The 26,873-nt window shown below is 38.7% G+C and overlaps 1 protein-coding gene across 24 annotated transcripts in view; it reads right to left on the bottom strand.

Moving 5' to 3' along the window:
* Window positions 1-26,873, bottom strand: part of EPB41L2 (erythrocyte membrane protein band 4.1 like 2) — a 273,144-nt gene that overhangs the window by 182,228 nt on the left and 64,043 nt on the right. For 15 of the 24 annotated variants that reach the window (XM_067702098.1, XM_067702087.1, XM_067702101.1 and 12 more), the window contains exon 1: window positions 4,414-4,573. The exons of 8 other annotated variants lie outside the window; for them this stretch is intronic. The gene's annotated coding sequence lies outside the window, so the exon portion shown is untranslated. Of the gene's footprint in view, window positions 1-4,413; window positions 4,574-8,510; window positions 8,597-26,873 lie in introns of those variants that run through there. One more of the 24 variants, XM_067702091.1, reaches the window with a different exon arrangement.

Raw genomic sequence — 26,873 nt, 5'->3', positions numbered from 1 at the left:
CAAATGTTTTCTGAGGACTTTCATAGCCTAGGTACCAGAGATCAGCAATACAGATGAAAGAAGCCCACTCCCAGCCTAGTGGGGGACAGAGGTACCAATATTAGCATTAACATATATTTAAACCACTTGTCACTAATTCAGAAATTTTGGTAATTTAGATTTCGAAATTAGTTTTGAAAAGCTGACATGGTTTTCTTTAAAACTACCACTGTCATCTCTTCAGGAAGTCACACATGGGAAAGCTTGGTTAAACACTCATAAAATACAAACAGGCATCATAATTTTTAAGGAGCACTTAATTCTCACTCTCAATTGTATTTGCTAGAAACATGTTTGCTCTCTAGCAAAACTTAAGTAATTTGAATAAAAAGCCAAATAAAATAGTACTGATTATAAATTCCCTCAACATCAAAAACTCCAAAACAAATTAAGTCGGCTAGGCTGACCAACCCCCCGCAATAGGGAAAAAAGTGGCTACTGGATGAGTACAGAGTTAACAGGAAGAAAAGAAATACAAGGGACACATGAACCCATGAGAAGATGCTTCCCACACCCATAGTAAAATAAATACAAGCTAAAAATTCAGAATGGAAAAATCCAAAAGCTCAGTTATGTAATCATTGATCAAGACTATGGCAACAGAGGCATTCTCAGAGAGCTACCAGTAGAAGAGTAAAATTATGTACGGATGATTCACTCTAACACTGCCTGTAACAGCAAAAGATCAATGTCCATCAATAGGTGACATTATGCTAAATTCATACGACAGAATACTGTGCAGCTATAAAGAATTAAAAAGAGGAAGGTTTCCACTCCCGTTATAGAAGTATCTCCAAGTTACCATGTTAAGCATAGAAAGCAAGATTCAGATGGCACATATGATATGCCACACCTTGTGGGTTGAAAGCAAAGCGTGTGGGAGGTGTAAATATGTGAACCCACATGCACATGTTTGCCTGTATATGCATACAGAAAATAGCAGGGATTATGGGCAATGGCGGTTGACCCTGGGTAGATGAGATACAAAGGAGCAGATACGGAGACAAAGTTTTCACTGAGCAGAAGTCTGCACAAACTGAAGCCCATAAACACTTTAGTAGGAAGGCAATACTTACGCATTAAAATATCTTACGCATTAAGTGAACCCAGCACAAGTGGTCGGCTTCCTTGGAGACAACCCGAATGCCACACTGCCACAAGTGACGGTGTCACCTTGCCCTGTCACATAGTTCTGGCCTCAGAACAGTCTGGGTGCAAAAGCCTTCCAGTCTATTCCAGCTTAGCAGCAGCATTAAGATAACCTAAAATGAAACTCATTTCCTGGCATATGATGTTTAAGATTATCTCTATATCCTCAAAGAAACCGATTTCTGCTAACCTCCGATTCAGCATACTTCACAAACCCACCTCTTACCCTGTACAGACTGCTCTCCAAAGTGGGACAAGCTCAAAACCTAAGCTTTTAGAGCAGCCAGACACCTTTTAAGAAGTATATCAAGTATCTATTAAAAATACAACTTATAGTTTTTCCTAATAGCTCCTTAGGAAACCTTGCTAGCTTTTTATCCTTCTCCTCAGCGTGGAGTTAAAACAAAAAGCTGTCTTTTGCGAACAATACTGGTGCCTATGCAGGTAGGCCAAAAAGATTATTCCTAAATTCTCTGCTGGAGGAGTTGGAACAGGGAACTTGGAAACAGGTATCTCTGCAAGTTGAGGAAATGTTTTCAAAGGAAAGTAAAACAGAATGGGAAGATTCTTACTAAATTCCTAAGCTGGTCACACACAAACATCTCCAATCTTGGTCAGCAGTTTCCTCACTTATAGGAAAAGGCAGGAATAAAATTGGCTTGACCAGCGCAAGGATGTCATGTTTCCTGTCTACACCCCTCCCCTGGCCACCATCTGCTCCTCTGCGCCCATGAAGGGGGGAATCTTCTGTGCAGATGAGTAACTGCATGTTCCCAGTGCACTGTTGTTATGCATCCGGTGGCTTCTCGATGTCTTTTGTGATGTTTCTAGTGTTCAGTGAGCATTTCTTTGGACCACCATCATTAGATAGAACATTCTAGAGAGAAGAAAAATACACTTATGTGCAGTTTCTTCTGATAATGTCATAACCAGGCTCAAAACAGAGCAAAAACACCACCAAAATTCCCTCCTGGTGGTTACAGATACCAGGGAATATACTTTGTCTGAGCTCATCCCACAACTACCTTCTGCATGGGATTCCTACTCAGCCCCATCGGTAAACTCACTTAGTATTAAGTGGTAATCTACAACCAGTCTAATACTATTTTTCTATGAATCGAACTCTAAATTCTTTAGCTAAAAAAATGACAGCGGTTCGGCAGGCTTTTCCCAAATAAGCTAACGACAAATCCACCAAGGTTAACTGCACAGGATAAATGCACAGGCTGCAGACGCTGCACTTTAATAGGTCATAAGACAAAAGCCTGTCAGACTCAATCAACTCCCCACACTATGACAAGGCCACCAGGCTGGAGCCTACACTGATCTCGCGCTTTCAAATCCTCTTCTCCATAAGCTTTGGAATGCTGCAGTTGACAGGCGTAAATATCTAAACCTTGTCAAATATAGAATTCACTTTTTAAGTTTTGGTCATTAGCTCTTCTGCCATTTTACAATATTTACAGCACTGCCAAAGAGTTATGTCAACGCATAGCATGTATTTTTAAAATATGAGACTATAAACTGAACGATTTTTCTCGCTTAGGTAAGCAGATCCCAGTGTTGACGCCAGTCTTCCAGTTGGTCAGCAGAAGGTGCCGTAGACTGTTAGCATGTGGACCCTACAAGCCTGGTATGATAAAAGCAACTTTCACCAGGCGGGAAAAGTTGTAACTACAATGGAATTACAGACATGCCATTTGGAATGCTTAAAAACTTTTTTCCCCCAAGTAGTTCTACTGTGAGCATTGGTTTAGTTCAAAACTACTCAGCAAAAGCTTCAAATAACTACTTTTTAGGTGGGGCTGGCCAGGACAAGTTTTTACTTTGGCTAAATATATTTGTTTCTTTGGAGGTAAGATTCTCAAAATTCAACACCTGTAAACGTGATTTGGTGGAGGAGTCTGCTAGAGAATATGCCAGGCATTCAACCCTTGGAATCCACCAAAAATTTCAAGCCAACAAAATGTCAAAGTTTAAAATTTCCCTTTCCAACTTTGTGATCCAGCTATGACGTTAAACTATAGGTCATCAATATACCATACAACGTGCAATGGAACATTCCAAAGGAGATGGTCCACAGGGGAGGTGCGGGTCCTATGAATGGCTGTCCAGATCATCAGCATCAACTCCACAGTCATCTATTCCCTCACCCGAGTTGCCAATAATTTGAAAAGACAATTCTTTGTTGAACCTAAAAATAGAAAACTTAAACTTCACAAGGATACATGCACCCCCCAAAAAAATACTAGGTAATTACCTCAGTCTTATAAAAACATTCCCTGCAGTGTCAACAATAAAGAAGGAACTTACAGAGGTCATCTGGCCATCACAGTAGTACTGCTTTTCACTTTGTTAGAAAGCAGCATCAAAGCAAGGTTCTTTTTGAAGGAAGGTTGTTAGACTGGTAAAGTATATCAAGAAAAAGCATGAAGACGATTTTTTCGAAGTCTGGATGCTTGAATCTGGGCAACACGGTGAGTTTTCACATTTCTTCAATGTGACAACAGATTAAATATTCAGTAAAAGATGTTGATACCTATTATTCAATTAATATTTACTTAGGCTGTGACAGCATTAAAACAATATACAATTCTTGATAGTTCTTAATGGCCACTCATCTGCAGATTCTAAAAACAAATTCAAATCTCTGCTAGCCACAATACATTTTTTTAATCAAAGGAGTTAATTTATAAAATGCTTCATCTTCATGCTAATTAAATTGAAATCTATCATCCTTTAACATGTTAAAAAAAATAACTGTACACTATTAACCTTACATATAGTCCTCACTGTGCTTTAGGAATAATTAACTTTCATATAGTGTACTGTACCACTGAACAAATCAATTGTGAAACAGCAGGGCAAATATATAAAACCAGCTGGCTTCATTATTCTCATAGGTCAAACCTAAAAAAGCAATTATGTTAAAGACAACCTAACAAAATTCAACATTTGAATTTTGCAAATAAATGGTCTAAAAGTACATACGTACGTTTCACAGTGCTTGGTTCAAATATAACTGAATATATTCCCTTGCCAGATAGTACACATAATCAGATTCCATCTACTCTGTACATTAGTATTATCCAAATTTTCAGTCTCCTCGATACTGATAGTCCCAAAGGCAAACTTTCTTCAAAAGCAAAAACAAACAAGCATGTATCACCAAACCTAACTGCTACAACAGAAATTTCCTAAAAATCTCCCCCTTCAAATACATACTCAGCTTTTAAAAAAGTACATCGAGCCCGTTGTCTGCTGTTCCCTGTCATTAGAAGACTCGAAAGCCGATGGAAATCCAGCTTCCAACAGCTTAATGAGCAAGACCGGCCCCACCCAGGCCAGACCCTGCTGGAAAAGGGCATGCTCAGTAGAAAAGCCCAGCTAGGTTCCAAGTTACTTCATTCCTCAGCTAGAAAATCCACATGGGTCAAAGAAACAGTCATCCTCCTGCTGCCGGTTCTACCCACTAAAGGAAGAACATTTTACATAAAGAATAGTTTTAACGGTACAATTGTAATCCTATGATTATAATTGCTTACTATTCTACTACTGCTAGGAATTCTTTCCTCATTTTTTTGTATCGTGTTTACATTGCTTTGGGTTTGCACCCCTCAACTTTGTTTTTATTTCGTGTCGTTTTAATCCACCCATAAATAGACACCAAAAGTACTGATACATGTGTACCACATATAGTCTAATCAGCTTTATTTATAAACTGATATATACATTTTGGTATTGAAAAACCACTCAAATATATAGATATTTCATTTTTAAATATTGAAAACTGGATTTTGATTCATTTGTAAAAGAATTTGCTTATTCACTCACACAGTATTTAAATGGAGGCTCATTTTAATCTAGATTTATAGGTATCATCATATAGTTACAAAGGTGATAAAGCCCTGTCTTATTATTATACTGTCATCCTAAACTGAGCAATGATGGATACAAAAGGTAATCCTACATCCATTTGTCATAATACAACTACATATGGAAGCAAAAACTTAAAGTCACTAAAGGAAAATAATTTAAGATTCAGGTCAGAGAGATCTGAAAAACAACCTATCTTCCTTTATTCTACAATACCAACACACACCCCCCTTTACATTTCCGCAATTTAAATTCTGCTTGTTTTTTCCCCCAGAATAGATATTTACGTTAACAAATCAGGACCAAGATAGTCAGACCCTTTATGGCTGGATCCACGTATGCATTTGTATAACTTGACCCTGCTACTGTACCACACTGCTCCCCTAACAAGCAATTCTTAAGTCAATGAGTATTATATGTTCACATTAACCTACCATAGTCTTAAAAAAAAAAAAAGAAAGATGTTTTTTATTACCAACAAAACACATTAGATACTTAAATAAACAAGGTATCGCTCCTAGAGAAAAGGTAAGGTTTGCTTTACAGGAACTTAATGAAAATATGTTTCAGTAGCAGCTCTGAAGAGATTAACCTCTGTCAAAATGAACAAACATAAAACTTAAATTAAAAAAAAAAGACATTCTATATAATGGAAGTAAACTTCACTATCCACCCACCACAAAGTTTTCACTGGTTCACAAAAGGGCAATTTGGTGAGTTTTTTAGTAGAGCCAATTTTATTCAATTCAAAGCATCTTTTATTCAGACTGTATTCCTCCTACATTGTTTAAATGCTGTATTTTTTCAATAAAAACCGCAGTAGAATGGCAGATTTACTTCAATATGCTTACTTGGAAAAATACTGGCTCCAAACCTTTTTCTAAAATGTATTGCTCCATAGAATGCAGAAGTCTCAGAACTACTGACATGAGCACTGGATCCAGTGAAGCTGACATCGGTAGATCTCTACAATCTGTCCCAGGCATCTCTCATCACCCCTGTGCCTCCTGCCTTCCTAACTCCCCTACTTCCATCGACTGAACTGCATCCCCCCAAAATTCATGCATTGAAGCACTAACCCTCAAAGTGATAGTAGCTGGAGATGGGACCTTTGAGAGATAATTAGATTTAGATGAGGTCATAAGGGTAGAGTCATCGTGATGGAATTAGTCGCCTAAGAAGGGACACCAGACAGCTTGCTCGTTCTCTCTCGCTCTCTCTCATCTCGCCATGTGAGGACACAGAGATCAGGCAACCACCTACAAGCCAAGAAGGGGGTCCTCACCAGAAAATGACCAAGCTGGTACTTTGATCTTGGACCTCCAGCCGCCAGAAGCATGAGAAACAGACTTGCTGTTTAAGCAAGAGAATATATGGCCTTTTGTTATGGAAGCCCAAGCTGACTAAGGCAGCTACTTTCTTAATTATAGAACCCAATGCTACTGCTCAAGGTCTTCTGCTGGCTTCAATCCTGCCCATAAGACATCAGAATCTCATTGTTTGAACAAAGGTTAAGAGAATTAAGACAGAAGGTGAGTTCTGTGGCACTATGTTTTGGAAAAAGAACAAACCATTAATACAGTGGATAAAAGAGAACCCAGAGAATTTAAATGAGTTTCCAAACTCATACACCCAATAAGTGGGAGAGCCAGAATTTATACCAATTTGGTCTGCCTCAAAGCCTACTAGTGGCGCTGGTGGTATAGAGGGGAGCATAGTTACCTTCCAAAGCCAATGCACTTTTCCACCAATGCTGCATTACCTCAATTTCAACACCCTTGCTTTCCAAATGAGTAAATTAAACCCAAAGAAGTGAAATAACTTATAAATAAGGTTACTCAGTGGGTTACTGGCAGAGAAGTTACTGAATACAAACGAGGTCCAGTGTCATTTAAATTATTTCCAGTAAGATTTTAAACACATTAAAGTACATAAAATACTTATGCTGAAACATCCACAAATGTCTAAATATAAAAAAATTGTTCATATGAACGTGTATCCATTACACCTGTCTTAGAAAGATCCTAAATAGCCTCGTTTTGACACTGTTTTGTTGCTCCATTAAAAAGGGAAATTAGACGTTTATCCTCAGAATATTATATTTTAAGTATTCAAGGGAGTTGGCTGGGAGCAGTGGGGGAGGAGGGGTTTCCTACATTTGTATATGTGAGTTTGATGTGTAAACAGAATCAAACCCAGTATCATAATTTCTTGACTTTTTAAAAGTGTCCTGGGACTTCCCTGGTGGTCCAGTGGTTAAGACTCTGCGCTCCCAAGGTAGGGGGCCCGGGTTCGATCCCTGGTCAGAGAACTAGATCCTGCATGCGGTAACTAAAAGAGCCCTCACACGGCAAGGAAGATCCCACGTGCCACAACTAAGACCCAGCGCAGCCAAATAAATAAGTTAAGTAAGTAAATAAATAAATATATATGTCCTACTTCCTGCCTTAGAGGAAAAGGAATGGAACTGAATAAGATGTGGAGGATGGAATAACCTGATGGTCACTCAAAGCTCCAAAACCATAAGGGACACAAACTCTGTGCAGAAAATAAAGTTCTCAGTGTCACAGAAAGACAATGAGGAAGATGGTTCCTTTCAGTCTCCCACCTTTATTCATCCAGCCTCCATTTGAGAAGCAATCATCATCTGTCAAACCAGAAAAAAAGCAAACACAACTTTCTGGCATAACCCTAAAATAACCTAAAAAGTACTGCAAAAAATAAAAAACCACTCCTCTGTTTCTGACTCTACTGATTTTACAGAGAATCCAACCTTCCTATATACCAATCATCATGCAAGACTATCCTTCCTGAATAAACATGGAGAAAAGTTTTACGACTCTCTCAATCTGGATGAACTTCAACTGGTCTATGGAATTTTCTAACAGTCCACGTTTCGTAGGATCATTGCTATCTGGTGTCAACAAAAGAGAAAAAAACAAACCAAACAAAAAAACAAAACAACCACTACACTACTTCCACAGCTTCTATGCCGAAGTTATCTTTTGACCACACACCAGCGCAGTTTAACTTCTCTCAGGCTCTAAACCCAGAATAATTTGCACAACTGCACATGAGCCATTCACAAAGTCTCTTTCCTACCACATTTTCTAACATGTAACGTTAGAAAGTATTACAGATTTATGAGACTCTGGGAAAGAAAAGTTCTGTATGACCCCAGATTTTTACAGGGGGTTTGGAGAGAGAGCAGGAACAGGTACAGGAGGGAAGAAAAAGAATAAAGGGATGGTGGTTGGGAATCTCTAAACAAAAAGTTAATGTTTTGAAACCATCTAAAAAGTGTTAGGACAAAGCAATAACTAATCCACCCCCCCCTTTTTTTTTTTAACTTCAAAACTCAAAAGCATCACTATTAGAATTACACATTCAGACCAGTACAGTAATCCAGCATTTACTTTAAAATGTATTATTTTCATTCCACTTACATCTAAGAAACATTTGCTGAGTTCCTCCTTCACTCCAGACACTGGTCTAAGCCCTGAGGATTGGAAAGTTTTCCCCACACCAGCCCGCAGGGAAGACAGATATATAAACAAATAATTATACCACATGTGATAAGGGCTATAACAGAGGTACAGGAAAGACACAGCAAAGTGGACAATTCCCTTGGGGAGGACAAAGAAGGCATTACGGGATTACAATGTTTAGGCTCATTCGTCTCTCATTTAAGATGAACAAATGCTACAGCTAATAACGTGGCAATGACCCTCCTTGCCTTACAGATTAAAAAATAAAAGTACTTATCACAAAGCCCGTCACACGCAAAGCAGAAACAAAGATCATACTAGCACCTGTGCAACACCCTACATATGACTGAGCAAAATGGGGTTCTTATAGAATAAAGAAATATAGAACCAAAAGAGATATCAGCATTTATGTACCTCTAGTTCTTGCCTTTCATACACAGGGAACCTGAAACCCAGAAGTTAGGTTACTTGTCCAGGTTACACAGTAAGTCAGGAGCAGAACCCAGACTAGATGTCAGATTCTGCCTAATAATTCCATTGCCTTTCCCTATTGCAGACTGCCCTGCCCGGATGTGAAGGAAAGGGACGAGACACTGTTGAGGAGACAACCAGCAATAGAGACCCTTTATGGCTGTCCAAGGCCCAGAAGAAACAGAGAGCCCTGATGCTAGACATCCAGCAGACCCCAAAAGCTCCCCAACTCTGCCCCACCCTCTAGACCCAAGAAAAATCCTACACCTTCCCACTCCCCCCAAAATTACGTTTCCGAAATAAAGAGGTCGTTGCCGAGAAATTATTTACTCTTCCCAATCTGCAGCAACGTTAAATTCATGCTCCAACAGTCTGGACGTATCTCCATGTTGTCACTTAGCTAACGAAGTCTGTAAAACGAAGGTACCAGGAGATAACCTGCCTATATAATTGGATTCTTGTGAGCATCACAGGATAGCCACCACAATAGCTACCGGTAAAGTGCAAAATGCTAAATGAATGCAAATTACTATTAAACACAGAATTTCAATCATCAAAAACATTCATCTAGGCTTTCTCCTCAAAATGGTTGAATATATCATTACATTTATTCTTACAAGTCAAATATTAACCTATAGTAATCTTCGACCATTTATTTAGGTTTTTTACTCAACTTGTAGAAGGAAAACTGTTCCCCCACCCTAATCTACCCTCCATCATTTCCCTTCTTTTCTTTCTTTCCCTTTAAAATGGCCACTACGATTTCCAAGACTCCCTACTAGAACCACATAAACATCAAACCTGTCAACACAAGTTCTTTTCAAAAACATGTTGTAGAAAGTTGAACACTTGAGACAAGCCGGGGAAATGTTAAGGTGTATGCAACATGCAGTGCACAGCTACACGTCATGCCCTAGGGAGGTACAACCCCATCTAGGGGTCTCCTCCTCACTTCACCTGCATCATAGCCAACCTTCAGCCTGATATCTGCCATCTACATGGTTTGGGCACTTGTCTGAGAATCCAGTGTACTTCCAACCCTCCACACTTTTATTAGCTCCATAATTTGAAACCGTAGCTCCACTCCTTTCTTTCCGTAGCTTCATCTTTAAAACTTACCCCTCCGAACTTGGATTATGAAAGAAAACCCTAAGCACAAGTGCTAATACATTCTCAAGCCACAGCCCCTACCCATCCAAAACAATAAACCAAGATACAACATTTATATTTACAACATAAACAATAAACAACATTAAGCTAGCGTATTCACCATTACCTGTGCCTATGAGATCTTGAATTCTGTACTTTTAGGTTTTGCTAAGATTTGTTCATCCAATGAGGAACTGCTCTTTGCCTACTGATAGCTGCTGACAATACACACCTGCGTAAAACTTGGCTCCAGCAGCGCAAGAGAAGAGTATTTAAATAAATAACTATATCCCAAAGAGAATAAGAGCTAAAATATAGGCATAAACATTTCAACAGTACAACTGACTTGACGAGGGAAGCATCCTGAGGTGACATTTGAGCTGACCTTGAAGGAGAAGGGGGAGCTTACTGGGCCGATTGTAAGCGGGTAGAAGCACACCCCTCACCATTGGAACACTAAGTGAAGGGCACGGAATCATGAAAGATAAAAGCACTGCAGGGTTTCCCTGGTGGTGCAGTGGTTGAGAGTCTGCCTACCGATGCAGGGGACACGGGTTCGAGCCCTGGTCTGGGAAGATCCCACATGCCGCGGAGCAACTAGGCCCGTGAGCCACAACTACTGAGCCTGCGCTCCACAACAAGAGAGGCCACGATAGTGAGAGGCCTGCGCACCGCGATGAAGAGCGGCCCCCGCTTGCCGCAACTAGAGAAAGCCCTCGCACAGAAACGAAGACCCAACACAGCCAAAAATAAAGAAAGAATTATTTTTAAAAATAGACTACTGTGTAGATAATTTAAAAAAAAAGAAGAAGAAGAAGAAGTTCAGGTTGCGGGAAGATATATATGTACCAGAGACGTTCTGGTTGTTTTGTTTGGTGCAGGTTTTTGGTAGGAAAGACAAAGTAGGGAGAGGTTTAAGATACAAAGGAGAAAAAGGAAAATGAACGTCAGGTAGTTTAGAAGAGAAAGAAAAACGATCAAAACCTCGAGAGAAGAGTTTAGTCTTGGACAGCAGGAGGGACACCTCTAGCCTGGAGACCAAAGAGAAGGTAACTGGAAATATACATGGGCTGGAAGAGGAAGAGGTTTAAGAAAGCTAGAAAGACAGCAGTGCACCTGGAGTCCTATTCTCCTTCCCAAATAACTTTGATAACTTTGAAGCATTTAAAAGAGGGGGAAAATAAAACAAGAGAAAATATAGTCAATCTCCTAAAATACATTCATTAATAATTCTCTTAGCATTCATGTCAACACAGGATTCAAGACGGGTTAAACTGAACAATTTTCAACATGACAAGTTATTGGCATTGTAAACATTTCAAACCTTGGCGTGCCCCACATAATCTGCTGTCTTCTAATATATAAACTGATTTGTAAATCAACATCTATTAAATTACCAAGAATATAATAAAATGAGTGCTATCTTCATATCTTCTGTATAGAGGCAGAAAAAGAAGCTAAAAAAGAAGTCACTGAAATCACAAGGTTTGGAGAGGGGTATTTTGTTTTGCTTTAATTATAGCATGTGCCAAGGGCTTGGCTAAATCTATTTTACAAGATACAATAACTATAACTGTAATTCCTATTCTCAAACTGTGAAGCCTATGTCTCAATAAGATGTCAGTTTAAAAGACAAGACAATAAAGACCACGGTCACCACCAGAACCCCATAAGAATATGTGAAAGCTTATAAAACAAAACTCCTTTTATAGAGTTGAATCCTTTCCAGGGTGGGTCTTTAAGACATTCTGACAGTACACACAAATACTATCTCTGGAACAAAACCAAAAAGGCACAGCTGCAAGACATCTTCCACTGCGGTTATAACTGACTCAATAGCAGTCCTTCCTTTGAGCAAGAGAGTCTATGAAAGCCAGAAGCAGAGCTATTTTCCCCTACAAACTGCTTAGTAGAATCACTTTCTCCTGATCCAAAATTGTAGCTTTATTAAAAAGCTAAAATAGACAACATGCAAGTACAACTTCATAATAAATTTATAAAAGAAAATATAAATAAAGCTTGAAAAAAGTACCTATATATGGTTTCCATTAAGAAAAATCCCCAACTGAACCAAAACTATCCTATAATACAAGGATATACACATTTTTTAAATTACAACCCATCACCATCACAAACAGGAAATTTGGATTTGCCTTAACAGAATTTTTTCCCCAAATCTCTAAGGAGTAGCAGTGACCAAAAAAATTTAGATGATTAGTGTTAATATTCTCAATACTGACTTGAACTTTTGATATCTGGATATTTGTGACAGCTAAGAATAAAAAAGTCAAAGACCTTTTGAAATCAATTAGGTATAACCCCAACATAAGAAAAACAATTCAAGTAACCAAATCAATACTTTATTTGTGATGCTTTCCAAGCTGGAGTTTTGACTACGTTTCTATAGCAACATCAACAAAATACTCTTATACAAATATGTCTGCACCCAAGATGAAAACCACTAACCACTTCTCTAGTTCATTCTTACTGGCTTCCAACCAAAAAAAATTAAGAAAAAAAAAAGAATCAGCCTTCCTAAACTTCATTCCAGAAACTTCAAAACCTAAGGCTTAAGTATGTAACAGTTGCAGTTAACCACAACTGTGAGATATTCTCAAATTCTTCAGAAGGGAGGTTAATGACAGAAGGTATAATTTTATTACTTTTCTGACAATAACACATTAGGAACAACAACAGAGATGAGAGTGGAAGAAATTACTAACAAATGACTTACTTGGAAAATTATCTAAATTCTAGAGAAATAGAACACTGAAAACTGTGCCAAAATGTAAAGCAAAGAAGTCAATATGCTAAAGCCAAGAGATAAGCAAGTTTCTCTGTGTAAGTTTCAGATATGCTTTCAAAATCTCTTTTGTTGGAATTGTTTTGAAGTAAACAAAATATTTTACTGGGATTAACAGGCCTGCCTATTTTGTGAGCAAGCTCTCTGCTGAGTTATTTCCAAACACCCTTATTTATGCCTCAAAACATCTCTGCACAGTAATTATTATCAAGTTCATTTTATACGTCAATAAAATGAGGCTCAGAGAAATGAAATAACTTCCCTTAATAAGCATGGAATGCAAAATACTACAGTAGTTAATCGTCAGTCCTGGAGTTAGACAAACCTGAACCTGGATTGTCAATCCTGGAGGTAGACAAACCTGAACCTGGATACTGGCTTAACCTCCAATTACTATGTAGGAGACAGATGCCTCAGTTTGAAGCCAATTCTATTTTATCTTAAATAAATTAGGTACAACTCCAACACATTATACATTCTTTACATTACAACACAATGCTCATGCAAATTCCCAGGTATACTTCACTCAACACCAAAATGCAGCCTTTACATAAACAGTCTCACTACCTATGCCTCACATTTGCACGTGGGCTTCACACAGGACTTTACTCAACTGTTTCTACTCTAATACAATACACTCTCTTAAAAAATATTTTTTAGAACTACATAAGGAAAACTGTAAAGCACAAGTGAAAATTCTGCATCTTTCTTCCAAACACATACATATAACTCAACAGATACTTACCTGGCACATAATGTTAATGGCTAGGTATACCATATCATGCCTTTCTTCAAAGCTCTGAGAACTATTTGGGAAGACCAGAGAAGTGCAAATGAAAAGCCATCCCTATAAACTTGTGAGTTAACTGTAAATACATAAAGTATATGCCTATGGGCACTACAAACACATATATCAGATTTCCCAAAGCAGTTCTGATTTCAAATATTCCGTCCCATTCTTCTAAGGAAACTTACACATTCCAGATCACACATAACAACTTTTTAAGTGAGATAACATGACCATCTAATGTAGGGATTTGGGACTAAGATAACTGCAGGCTAGAATGGTAAATAGAAAAAATTTGAACAGAACTTTGCAAGAAAGGATAGATTGTCCTCGATGGGAAAGAGGGACAGGGACATTCAAAATAGGCGAGAACAGTCCTTGGGCAAGTGAAGCAGCAAGATGCCCAAGATATTCTGGAGGTCTGGGGAGGCAGTGAGCAGGGCAGTGGGTTGGGTTGACTACTATCACTGGATCAGTCACATACAAAGATAAGTCAGAGGTAATGCTGAAATATGATAGCTGAGAAGATTGTGGAGGGCTTTGAAGACCAGTATAAGGACTCTAGGCTAAAAAAGATAGGTCACCTCGCCTAAAGTTTTGTTTTGGTGGTGTTTTTTTTGGGGGGGAGGGGTGGTAATAGTTTTATTGAAATACCGTACAAGTTACCCACTTTAAGCTTACAATTCAATGTTTTTTAGGATACTCAGTTGTGCAAACATTACAACGAACAATTTTAGAACATTTCATCAACCCAAAAAGAAACCCCAAACATCCCAACTCATTCTATGAGGCCTGATACCAAAGCCAAACAAAGATGTCACACACAACAAAGATGTCACACACAAAAAAGGAAACTATAAACCAATATTCCTAATGAATATAGAGGCAAAAGTCCTCAACAAAATATTAGCAAACCAAATCCAGCAAGATATTAAAAGGATCTCACACCATGAGCAAGTGGAATTTACTCTAGGAATACAAGGGTGATTCAACATGTGAAATTCAATCAATGTAATAAATCATATTAATAGAAGGAAGAAAGAAATACATGATCATCTCAATAGAGAGAAAAAGTATTTGACAAAATCCAACATCCTTTCATGATAAAAAAACACTCAAACTAAAAAAACTAAAGTAAAAACAAATAGAAATAATAAAAATTGAAGGAAACTTCCTCAACATGACAAAGGTTATCTAAAAAAACCCCACAGCTAACGTTAATAGTAAATGGTGAAGACTGAAAGCTTTCCCCCTAAGATCAGGAACAAGACAAGATGCCCCCTCTCACCACCTTTCATCATTCTATACAATTTTGTACTTTAAAGTTCAAGCCAGGTTCCAAAAAAGAAAAGGTCAAGCCAGGGCAAATAGGCAAGAAAAATAAAAAGCATCCAAATAGGAAAGGGAGACATAAACTATCTCTATTTGCAGATGACATGACTGTATAAATAAAAAATCCTAAAGAATCTATTTTAAAAAGCTAACAGTAGTTCAGAAAAGTTTCAGGATATAAGATCAATATGCAAAAACTCAGTCACATTTCTATACATAAGCAATAAAATCCAAAAATAATAACTCCACTTAGCATCAAAAAGAATAAAATACATGGGGTAAATTTAGCCAAGGAAGCATAAAACTTGTACACTGAAAAATACATAACATTGTTCAAAGAAATCAAAGACGTAAATAAATCCATGTTTATGGATTCAAAGATTTAATATTGTTAAGATGGTAATAATCCCCAAATTGACAGATTCAACGTAATCCCTATCAAAATTCCAACGGCCCTTTTTTTTTTACAGAAATGAACAGGCTAATCCAAAAATTCATATGGAATTGCAAGAGTCCAGACAGCCAAACTAATCCTGAAACAGAAGAACAAAGTGAGAGGATTCACACTTCCTGATTTCAAAACTTACTACAAAGCTAGAGTAATCAAAACAGTATGGTACGGGCAATAAGGCTAGATACCAGTCATTGAACAGAATTGAGAGTCCAGAAATAAACCCACATATCTATAGCCAACTGATTTTGACAAGGATGCCAAGCCCATTCAGTGGGGAAAGAACAGTCTTTCCAACAAATAGTACTAGGACAACTCGACATCCAAATGTAAAAGAATGACTCTGAACCCCTACCCCACACTATATACAAAATTTAACTCAAAATGAACCGAAGACTTAAAATGTAGGAGCTAAAATTATAAAACTCTTTAAAGAAAAAGAGGTGTACATCTTCATGACTTTGAATTTGGCAACACATTCTTAAATATGATGCCTAAAAAACAAGCAACAAAAGAAAAAAACATATGAATTGGACTTCATCAAAATTAAAAACATTTGTGAGTCAGAGGACACTATCAAGAAAATGAAAAGACAATCCACAGAATGGGAGAAAATAAATGTAAACCATCTGTTCAACTAGGGTATCTAGTATGCAGAATATATAAAGCACTCTTACACCTCAACAACAAAATGACAAACAACCCAACTAAAAAATGGGCAATGGACTTGAATAAACATTACTCCAAAGGACATTTCTCCAAAGAACATATACAAATGGCCAATCACTGTAGGAAAAGACGTTCAACATCATCAGTCATTAGAAAATGGAACTAAGAACAAGGTCCTACTGTATAACACAAGGAACTATATTCGATCTTATAATAAACCATAATGGAAAAGAATATGAAAAAGTATATATAACTGAATCAGTCTGCTGTATAGCAGAAATAAATACAACATTGTAAATCAACTATACTTCAATAAAATAATTTTTTTTTTAAAAAGAAAAAGAAAATGGAACTAAGACCACATGGAGATTATCTCCTCAAATCCACTAAAATGGCTATTGAAAAAAACAAAAGAAAGAAAATAACAAGTGTTGGTGAGGATTTGAAGAAATCAGAACCCTCATTAACTGCTGCTAGCGGGAATCTAAAATGGTACAGCAGTTTCAGAAGAGGAGGGGGAATGAGGTGTGATTGCTTTAAGGGATACAGGGTCTCTTCTGGGGGGATGAAAATATTCTGAGATAGTAGTGATGGTTGCACAACATTTTGAATATAATAAAAACCACTGCACTGTATACTTTAAAATGGTGAATTTGTTATATCAATTTAATCACTTTTTTTAAAAAAAGAAAAGAAAAGAAAGAAACCTTGTACTCTTCAGAAATAAAGAAACCTTGTACTCTCAGCCCCAGGCAACCACTAATCTATTTTCTGTCTCTATAGACTTCACTATTCTAGACATTTCACATAAATGGAATCATATCATATACAGCCTTTGGTATCTGGCTTCTTTCTCTTAGCATACTATTTTCAAGGTTCATCCAAGTTGTGTATGTATGTGGTATGTATCAGTACTTCATTCCTTTGTATGCCCCAATAATATTACATTTTATGGCTATAGCACATTTTTGTTTATTCATTCATTAATTGATGGGCACTTGTATTGTTTCTGATTTTGGATTATTATGAATAATGCTGTTGTGAACATTCATGGTACAACTTTTTTTTTTTTTTTTTGCGGTACGCGGGCCTCTCACCGCTGTGGCCTCTCCCGTTGCGGAGCACAGGCTCCAGACACGCAGGCTCAGCGGCCATGGCTCACGGGCCGAGCCACTCCGCGGCACACGGGATCTTCCCGGACCGGGGCACGAACCCGTGTCCCCTGCATCACCAGGCGGACTCTCAACCACTGCGCCACCAGGGAAGCCCCCATGGTACAACTTTTTGTGTGGACATATGATTTCACTTCTCTTGGGCATATACCTAGGAGTAGAATAGCCAGGTTAAATGATAGCTCTGTGTTAAGGTTTTTGAGGAACTACCAGACTGGCTTCCAAAATGGCTGCACCATCTGACATTCCCACTTGCAGTGTACACGGGTTCCAATCCCCGAATGTTTGGCTGCGGCCAAGCAGGATAACCACTAAATGTTGCTTGAAGATAAATTTGGGGGCCCTGAATTGGAAAGGAGAGATAGTAGAAGCAGGGACAGTCTAAATGGAAGGCTACATAAAAAGGTTCATGACGGTGAGGGAAACAGGGAGAAGTTGGTCACAGGGTACAAACTTTCACTTATGAGTAAGTTCTGAGAAGCTAGTGTACACCACGGTGACTACAGTTAATAACAGTGTACTGTATACATGAAATTTGCTAAGACAGTGGGTCTTAAGTATTCTCTCGCCAAAAAAACGTAACTGTGAAGTGATGGATGTGTTACTTTGATTTTAGGAATCATTTCACAATGTATACATACATCAAATCATCATGTTGTACACTTTCAATATATTACAATTTTGTCAATTATACCTCAATAAAGCTAAGAGAAAAACAGACTTGTGTGGAAGCAGCAGTAGCAATGATGAATAAAGGACTGATATTTTAAAAGTTTCAGAGAAAAAAATCCAGAGGCATTGATGTCTAAATAGACAGTAGATAAAGAAGAGGCACAACTAAAAAATAATGCCAAGCTTTCCAGCTCAAAAGACTGGAAGGTTCAAGATTTTGGAACTTTTAGGGACACTGAGTTTGAAGTGACGATGTGACATCTAAGTTCCTGGAGAGGATTCCAAAAATCAAAGAAAGAGATTATGATTTGGGAGAGAATAACCCTACTTCTAGCATTTGTTACTATTATTAATCTTCTACCTTAGTTCCAAACAAGTGACTATTCTTGAAAGTTTTGGTAATACAGTAATAGAGAAAAAAGCATCTTAAGAGCTAGGATTTCCTTAAAAAAAAAAAAAAAAAAAACTTTTTGACTGGCAGAGCATCCAAAAGGGCTAGAACTAAATAAAAGTCTGCATAACAAGAATGGAGTTCAAGGTACTATAACAACCAAACATGGCAGATGGAATCTACCTACTCAAGCAGATACAGCATCACCTACATGTGTTCTGTGAGGAAATATTCAGAAGGAAGTCTCAGTATATTAGGTTAATCTACCCAAGGAACACTGGCTACAAACCAGCTCAACAGGGCAAGATAAGTGCTAAGAAAGAAAAGATAGGAAACCCCGTATCAGATTATTCAGGAATTATTCATTCATTCAGCAAATAATTAAGAGCCCATTGACTGTCAAACAATTGTGAACACAGACGTGATAACTGCCTTTGTGGAGCTTATAACCTGATGAGGGAGAAAGGCAAAGCAAAGTCAATCGGAGAGGGGGGAGGTTATCTAAACAGGGAGGAGAGGGCCCAGTGGAAGGAAGAACCATAGAAGGAAAGATACCCAGAGGAAGCTATATCTAAATGAAGACTTGAGAGTAGAATACTGCTGGCAACATGCACATAAGTCTAGACATGAGAGAAAACCTGACATATGAGCAAGGAAACCCAATTAGTAAGTTAAAATCTAGAACAGCAAGAACCTCATAAGGTAAAAGCTACGTCACAAAGTTTGAGCCTCTTCTGAAAAGCAAAGTGGTACCATGAAAGGATTTTAAGCAGAAAACTAAAAGGACTTTAAAACTACTATTCTCACTACAACATGAAGAACAAAAATTTTCTTAAACTAGAGGGGAAAAAAAAAAACCCACGAAGACCAGACAGAACATTACATATTTATCCAGACAAGAAATGATAGCTGTATTAATGTTTAAAAAATAAAATATTAACAAATGGGTAGCCACAGTCTCTGCTCCCTCTCCCCCAAAAAGAATTCTGCCATTGTAATTTCAATTCTGAAAGCAACTTGACTGATATACTGTGGGATGGGCTCAATTACTATAGAAAAGAATAGATCTACAAAGAACACAGGGGAGACTCAAACTGTAACTGAGAGAGTTGGTGTTTATTGTTTGGGAGGAGACTGGCTGAAGGGAGGGAGTATGAGGGCTGGTTTTAAACTGTGATGAGGAAGAATCAGAAAAATTCATAAAGTGATGAAAAGAATTTTTAAGTTTTGCTGTTATAATGGAACCACCTTTTGGTTTTTCAAGAGACCAGAGTAAAAACGTAAGTGGTTTGTCAATTCTTTGTCAATGTTGAGACCTGTGTTTCTTTGGCTACCAAAGTTAAAACTGGACCATGAGGGCTTCCCTGGTGGCGCAGTGGTTAAGAATCCACCTGCCAATGCAGGGAACACGGGTTCGAGCCCTGGTGCAGGAAGATCTCACATGCTGCGGAGCAACTAAGCCGTGCAACACAACTACTGAGCCTGCGCTCTAGAGCCTGCAAGCCACAACTACTGAGCCCGTGTGCCACAACTACTGAAGCCCGCATGCCTAAAGCCTATGCTGTGCAACAGGAGAAGACACCGCAATGAGAAGCCCGTACGCTGCAATTAAGAGTAGCCCCCAGGCTTCCCTGGTGGCGCAGTGGTTGAGAGTCCGCCTGCCGATGCAGGGGACACGGGTTCGTGCCCCAGTCCAGGAAGATCCCACATGCCGCAGAGCAGCTGGGCCCGTGAGCCATGGCCACTGAGCCTGCACGTCCGGAGCCTGTGATCTGCAACGGGAGAGGCCACAACAGTGAGAGGCCTGCGTACCGCAAAAAAAAAAAAAAAAAAAAAAAGAGTAGCCCCCGCTCTCCACAACTAGAGAAAGCCCGCGCACAGCAACGAAGACCCAACACAGCCAAAAATAAATAAATAAATTTATTAAAAAAAAAACAAAACTGGACCATGAGAGAGCTTAGCTTTGTGCACGTTATAGTATCTGAATAGAGAAGGTGTTAGTGGAAGGAATGGATAAATTCAAGAAATATTCAACTGGTAGAATGATAAGAATTTGGCAACACGGGAGTCAAGAAAGAGATAAAGAAAGAGCAATTAATTAGGCAGCAATGTCATTCACTGAAATAGTTAACAAAGGAGGAACAGAGGGTTCGGAGACAAATTAATGAGTTAATTTAAATTAGTTAACAAACAAAGAGGTATAAAGGAATAAGTCAATAGTGAAGATAAAATGGACTCGAAGAAAAATACTCAATCCAGAGGAAAGCAGGAAGAGAAAAAGAAAGAACAGATGGGACAAACAGAAAACAAAGAGCAACGTGGTACTGGACAACACCACCAGCAATTAGATGAAATGTAAACGGCCTAAATGCACCAATTAAAAGACAGATTGTCAGAGTGGGTAAAAGTAAAACCCAATTCTACGCTGTGTACAAAAAAATCTACTTTAAGTACAAGGACTGGGAACAAGAGAAATGGCATGAAGAAGCAAAGTGTGATTTGTACAGAATGAATTGTGATGGCAAATCAAAGAGATGGCCCTGGACAGCAGAAATGAGGTGCTCTGTTTACTATAAGATTAAGGGAGAAAAAAGTCTAGAAAAAGAATTCATAACACTATAAATAACTGTGGTCCATATACTATGTTAGGGTGTAAGTAAACGTCCTGAAGGTGCTTAAAACCTAATTATACATGTAAATTTTTGTTACTAAACTGGATAATCTTGGCTCAAAGTCCATGACGTGGAAACATCAGCAGCTTTGAACCTAAAATATGTCCATTTTAAGGCTGTGGTACTCCTTTCCTACCTTATTTCCACTTTCCCTTTCTATTAGCTAACCTAGTAGAACGGGCACTTCCATGGCTATCTTCTTCCACACCTACACAAACCATGCTGGTAGTCATATGGGGGGTAGGAGAGAGCAATTTAATCTGTTACACCAAATACGCATTTACAGGGGCTTTACAGTTTACAAAGCCTTCACCTCTTCCCAATTACATTCATATTTAATAAATTTAAACTAAGAGACTTTTGACGTGTCTTATTTATCTTTTGTATAATAGAAAGCTCTTGTTATTGGGTACCCACATTTTAGTTTGCTTGTCTTCATAAATCTAATGCTATAGTAATATTTTTGTTCTTTGACTCCCAAAATGCCTATATTCTTTAAAACAGCAATGTCCAATGTTATTTGAACTTCACCACGTATGTACTTCTTTCTACCAAATTTTAAGATGTGAAATTATGGCCAAAAATTATCAATGAACATTTTGAGGGGTTGTGCTAATTACTAGGGGAGGTGGGAACAATATGAAGACCTAATATGCTTAACTTGTTATCTTTGTTTTACTCCTCTTTAGAAAAGGATATTTAGCATTTGCAAGAGAGAAGCATAAAAAATATTTTTTCAAGCTTTTATTCTAAGACTGTGAAAAGTTCACATCATGGTTATAATTTGTTTCTCTTGGATCTAAACATGCACCCACCCATTGGCTTCAGAAAAATGCTTGGAAAGAAACCCTAGGACAGTTATACTTCCTGGAAATTTCAACTGGGGGAAAAAAAAAAAAAGTATCCCTTCCCTGAAGGGATAGCCAGTAGCAAATGATGCAAATGTTCTTTTGTATTAATACCAATTTGTAAAAACCTGTTCTTACACAAGATACATTCATTTGGGCTTCCCTGGTGGCACAGTGGTTGAGAGCCTGCCTGCCGATACACGGAACATGGGTTCGTGCCCCGGTCCAGGAAGATCCCACATGCTGCGGAGCGGCTGGGCCCGTGAGCCATGGCCGCTGAGCCTGCGCGTCCGGAGCCTGTGCTCCGCAACGGGAGAGGCCACAACAGTGAGAGGCCCGCGTACCGAAAAAAAAAAAGATACATTCATTCATTCAACAAATATTTCTTGAACAACTATTAAGAAGGTAATTTACAAATGGATTCTCCCTCTCACATACTTGATACGTGGTATGATTTTATTATTAAGCAAAATGATTACGAAAATTTTATTTATCCAGTTTTGCGGGGCAATTTCCAGTCCCCAGAATGCTTCTCTCTGCTACTGACTGGCTGCCTCTCCATGTGAACAGTCAGATTCCTAGGGGCAAAGACTGCAATCTTACCACCATATCCCTCAGAGCCCAATACAATACTTGGCATACAGTAAGGTAGCCAAAGGAACATTTGATGAATGAATGAATGGATGGATGGATGAATCATACTCATTAAGTAGTACAAACAAAAATCCCAGTAAAAGAAGAAAATAAACTCAGTACAGGCGTCACTCCTGATCCTTTCCTCTCTCTTCATCCAGGCTCACTTTGTTGTCCTTTTCTCTATAGGTATTTCTACTGCTAAAATGACCATTTTTGAATTCCTGGTATCAGTTTGCCTCACTGTGAACTTATCGGCAACGCAGTCTTCTTCCTCATCTTTGAACGCCCAGCCTGGTGCACAGTAAGACTGGGCACAAATTTGCCTCATAATAAAGAGCAACAAATACCAAAGATACCTCCTTAAATCAGTGTGGCCAAGCTTCAGATTATTATTGTGTAGTAAAAACAATGTACTGAACTAGTAACGATGAGATTTACTATTAAAATTAAGTTAAATAAATGTTTGATCCTAGTCACTTGTACAATAAATACCACCCAAATCATAGCACCAGATTTTACCGAACAGAAATACACAAGTGCCTACTGGAGTTGGAAGTGTCACCTAGAAGCCATAAATAAAAGAAATATGAAAGGAGGCTTCCTCGGGCAGATACCTTTAACTGAGGGTAAAAATCACCAGCACAAATACCCAGGGAAATCTGGTAATTCTTCAGAAAACCTGGTGTGTAATGTTTCTAAAACACAGATATTTGTAATTATGCCTCTTACTTCAAAAAAATAATAGCAATGAAAATTTCTGAAAGGCTTCCAGTGGCTCTGCAGGGAGTACGGAGACCAAACTCCTCAGTATAACTGCCTGGGTTCAGCACCGACTGGCTCCGATCCAGATCTGCAGCTCGTCTTCTGCTTCCCATGCCCTCTCACACACACCCTGAACTCCAGCTATACCAGCCTCCTCAACACGAAATGCTTCCGTGTCCTCATTAATGCTGACTCTCCTCTGTCTAGACTGTCCACTTCCCCTGTCTACACTTGAAGAAAAAAAGAAAAAAAAAAATCCAACCCAAGCTTCCAGGTATAAGGTTAAAAACAGGCAGTTTGTGACCAAACCTAACAATAGCTCTGTTGCTGATTTTTAAACCACAGAACACTCAGAATAAAACTTTGGGGGTATGGATGGGGATCAAGTTATTTGTGAATTTATGGTACACACACTCTCTCACAAATCACAAGGCTCTGAAAGAGAAGTCTGGTACATGGCAAACCAGCCCAGCAGAGAGTGGCTACCACTCCAGCCATACCCACTGGCAGAGAAAGCAGGATGCCAAGAATGGCCAATCAAACTCAAATGGGCTAAGAGTAATGCAGTCCCTCCCCCAAGACGGCCCTGGGGTCTATGTGACTGATGAAGGCACTCTTCCCAGGGGACAGAACAAGGGGCAGTAAGATCTGATCAGGAATCACACTTCAAGGATGAGCTATGCCCAGAGCAATATTTATGGCTATGCGACAGGGCAGGGCAGAGCACTGTCCAGGTGGGAAATCTGAACAATGCAGCTGATCACTGACAAATGATCTGGATGGAAATGAAGCTAGAGGAATAAACATCACCAGTACACCGTGTTCTATGAGACAAGTCATTGCAACTAGATGAAGTAGGTCAACAGGACTTTGTATGGTCTGTGCTTCGGGAGGGAAGGACTGTACCTGCAGCTGACCTATGTAAGGTGATATACACACAAATATACATTATACTTAAATGTATAGAAATGTGTGTGTACGTACATATATATTAGTCAAAAAGGGTAAAATGTAGCACTCCTAAATAATCAACTTAGCTGCCATACCTAACTTCCCCCTTTGTCACCATCTCCCTGATCTTTTCCTCCCACCATAGTCAGCCACGCTCTATAAAGAATTTGGCTAGTTCTATTCAAGCCATTTGGGTTCAGCCATAATTCAGGTATCTCATATCCTCCTCCTTAATCCCTTTTTATCTCTTCCCATTATCCCCTGTAATTCCATGTTAACTATATATATCAGAACATCTAATTCAATAAATGTTGAATGAACAAACAAAACGGCACAGTTATAACAAGATAAGGAAATTTGTTTCTGCTCTCTTATCATCTTAATATCAAAAGTAATATTCTTCCCATTGGATCCTAGAGTAATAAGAACCAGGCTTGAGGTTCTTCTTGTCTTCTGGAGAAGGACTGGTCTGAGTATCCACCAATCGCAGGGAGAAGGTTTCCTCCCACCTCAACCTTTAATTATATAGGAATACCCATGTAAAGAAAGTTTATTTCTGCCATGGAGTTTATTGTAACAGGATCTGTCCTGTACCAATTGTATATTTATTTTTAAAAGAAACAGATGGAATGGGATGACACAGGGCTTGGTATCACTGTCTAAAACAAGCCCAGCTGATGGCTAGACATATACACACACTGTAATCCCTGTGTACCTCTGCCCCAGACGACAGGAGTCGGGCCACAGCAGAATCAGCTCTTGTTGGAAATCAGTGAGCCAGCTGTCCAGGACAAGCCAGGGCTTATGTGATCAGATCTTTACTTGTTTCAAAGGCTTCTTAACAGTTCTAATATAGACTTATTATGCTTTTATGATCCTGGAAAACATCCAAAATGATTAGCCTATCCTTTTCTGACTCGTATATCTTTAGGCAATAAATGCACGGACTTTCTACTAACTGAGAACTTTCAAGTGAGTCCATCTAATGCATGAATGCCCTACGGAGTAACATTCCCAAAATTAAGTACTACTATCTTAAGGATTTACAGGACTTCCCTGGTGGTGCAATGGTTAAGAATCCGCCTGCCAACGTAGAGAATGGACTTGAAGACACGGGGAGGGGGAAGGGTAAGCTGGAACGAAGTGAGAGAGTGGCATGGACATATATACACTACCAAACATAAAACAGATAGCTAGTGGGAAGCAGCCGCATAGCATAGGGAGATCAGCTAGGTGCTTTGTGACCACCTAGAGGGATGGGATAGGGAGGGTGGGAGGGAGACACAAAAGGGAGGAGATATAGGGATATATGTATATGTATGGCTGATTCACTTTGTTATAAAGCAGAAACTAACACACCATTGTAGGGCAATTATACTCCAATAAAGATGTTTAAAAAAAAAAAGAATCCACCTGCCAATGCAGGGGACAGGGGTTCGATCCCTGGTCCGGGAAGATTCCACATGCTGCAGAGCAACTAAGCCCCTGCGCCACAACTACTAAGCCTACGCTCTAGAACCGGCGAGCCACAACTACTGAGCCCGCGCACCTAGAACCTGTGTTCCATGACAAGAGAAGCCACCGCAATGAGAAGCCTGCGCACCTCAACGAAGAGTAGCCCCCGCTCACCGCAACTAGAGAAAGCCCGCGTGCAGCAACAAAGACCCAACGCAGCCAAAAATAAATAAATAAAATTAAAAACTTTTTAAAGAATCATTTAAAAAAAAAGGATAATGCTCTGATTTTAACCTATGTGTTCACAGATAAAACACTGGAAATGCTCAACCAAAATGGTAACAATGGTTGTTTCTGAATGTGGGCAATGGGAAATTTTGCTTTATTTGTATTTTTCTATATCACCAAGTTTTCTCCACTGAACATATTATAATTAAGAAATATCTTAATAGATTAAGTCCATTAAAATAAAAAATATGAAGTTTTCTCCCTTTATTTCTATACTCCTGCTTTAGCACTTTTAAAGCAGTACAAAACAGGATGACTAAGTCCCAGCAAAGTTATAATAAACTGGTCATGTGCCATGTGGTATAGATTTACCTAAAACACAGAGGTACATTCATGCCATTCTTCCTTGAGCTTGGCACTGTCTACAAGAAATTACTCTAAGAAGCACATGCTTTCAGACACTGTTACATCAGAGGCCTTTTTTTAAAGTTAGATTTTAACTGGATTTAAAAGAATGAAAGGAATTTCCTGGATTTTATCAGGGTAATTTCCCAAAAGATTTTTGCCCCACTTCTTACTACAAGGATTAAAGCCACTTAGCAAATTAGACTGTGTACTTGCCACTTAAAATGCTATTCAGAACATATAAATTAAGAGATCTTTAAAAAGCAGTACATGTCAGAAGAAGTTGTTTTAACAGTTTCCTATGAAGTTAGTCAAAAAGCATCAAACATCTGAGTGCAGGAGGGGTCTACTTTCAGACCACACAGCACTATAGACGGGGAACACGTATCTACATTGAATCAGGAAAGAACCTTTCTTTATTTTATCATCATATGACAAGTATCACTGTCAAGTTTTCACTACAACTT

This window comes from Pseudorca crassidens, chromosome 13, assembly GCF_039906515.1.
Source record: "Pseudorca crassidens isolate mPseCra1 chromosome 13, mPseCra1.hap1, whole genome shotgun sequence".
Taxonomy (NCBI): Eukaryota; Metazoa; Chordata; class Mammalia; order Artiodactyla; family Delphinidae; genus Pseudorca; species Pseudorca crassidens.
This window is presented reverse-complemented; position numbering and strand designations above follow the sequence as displayed.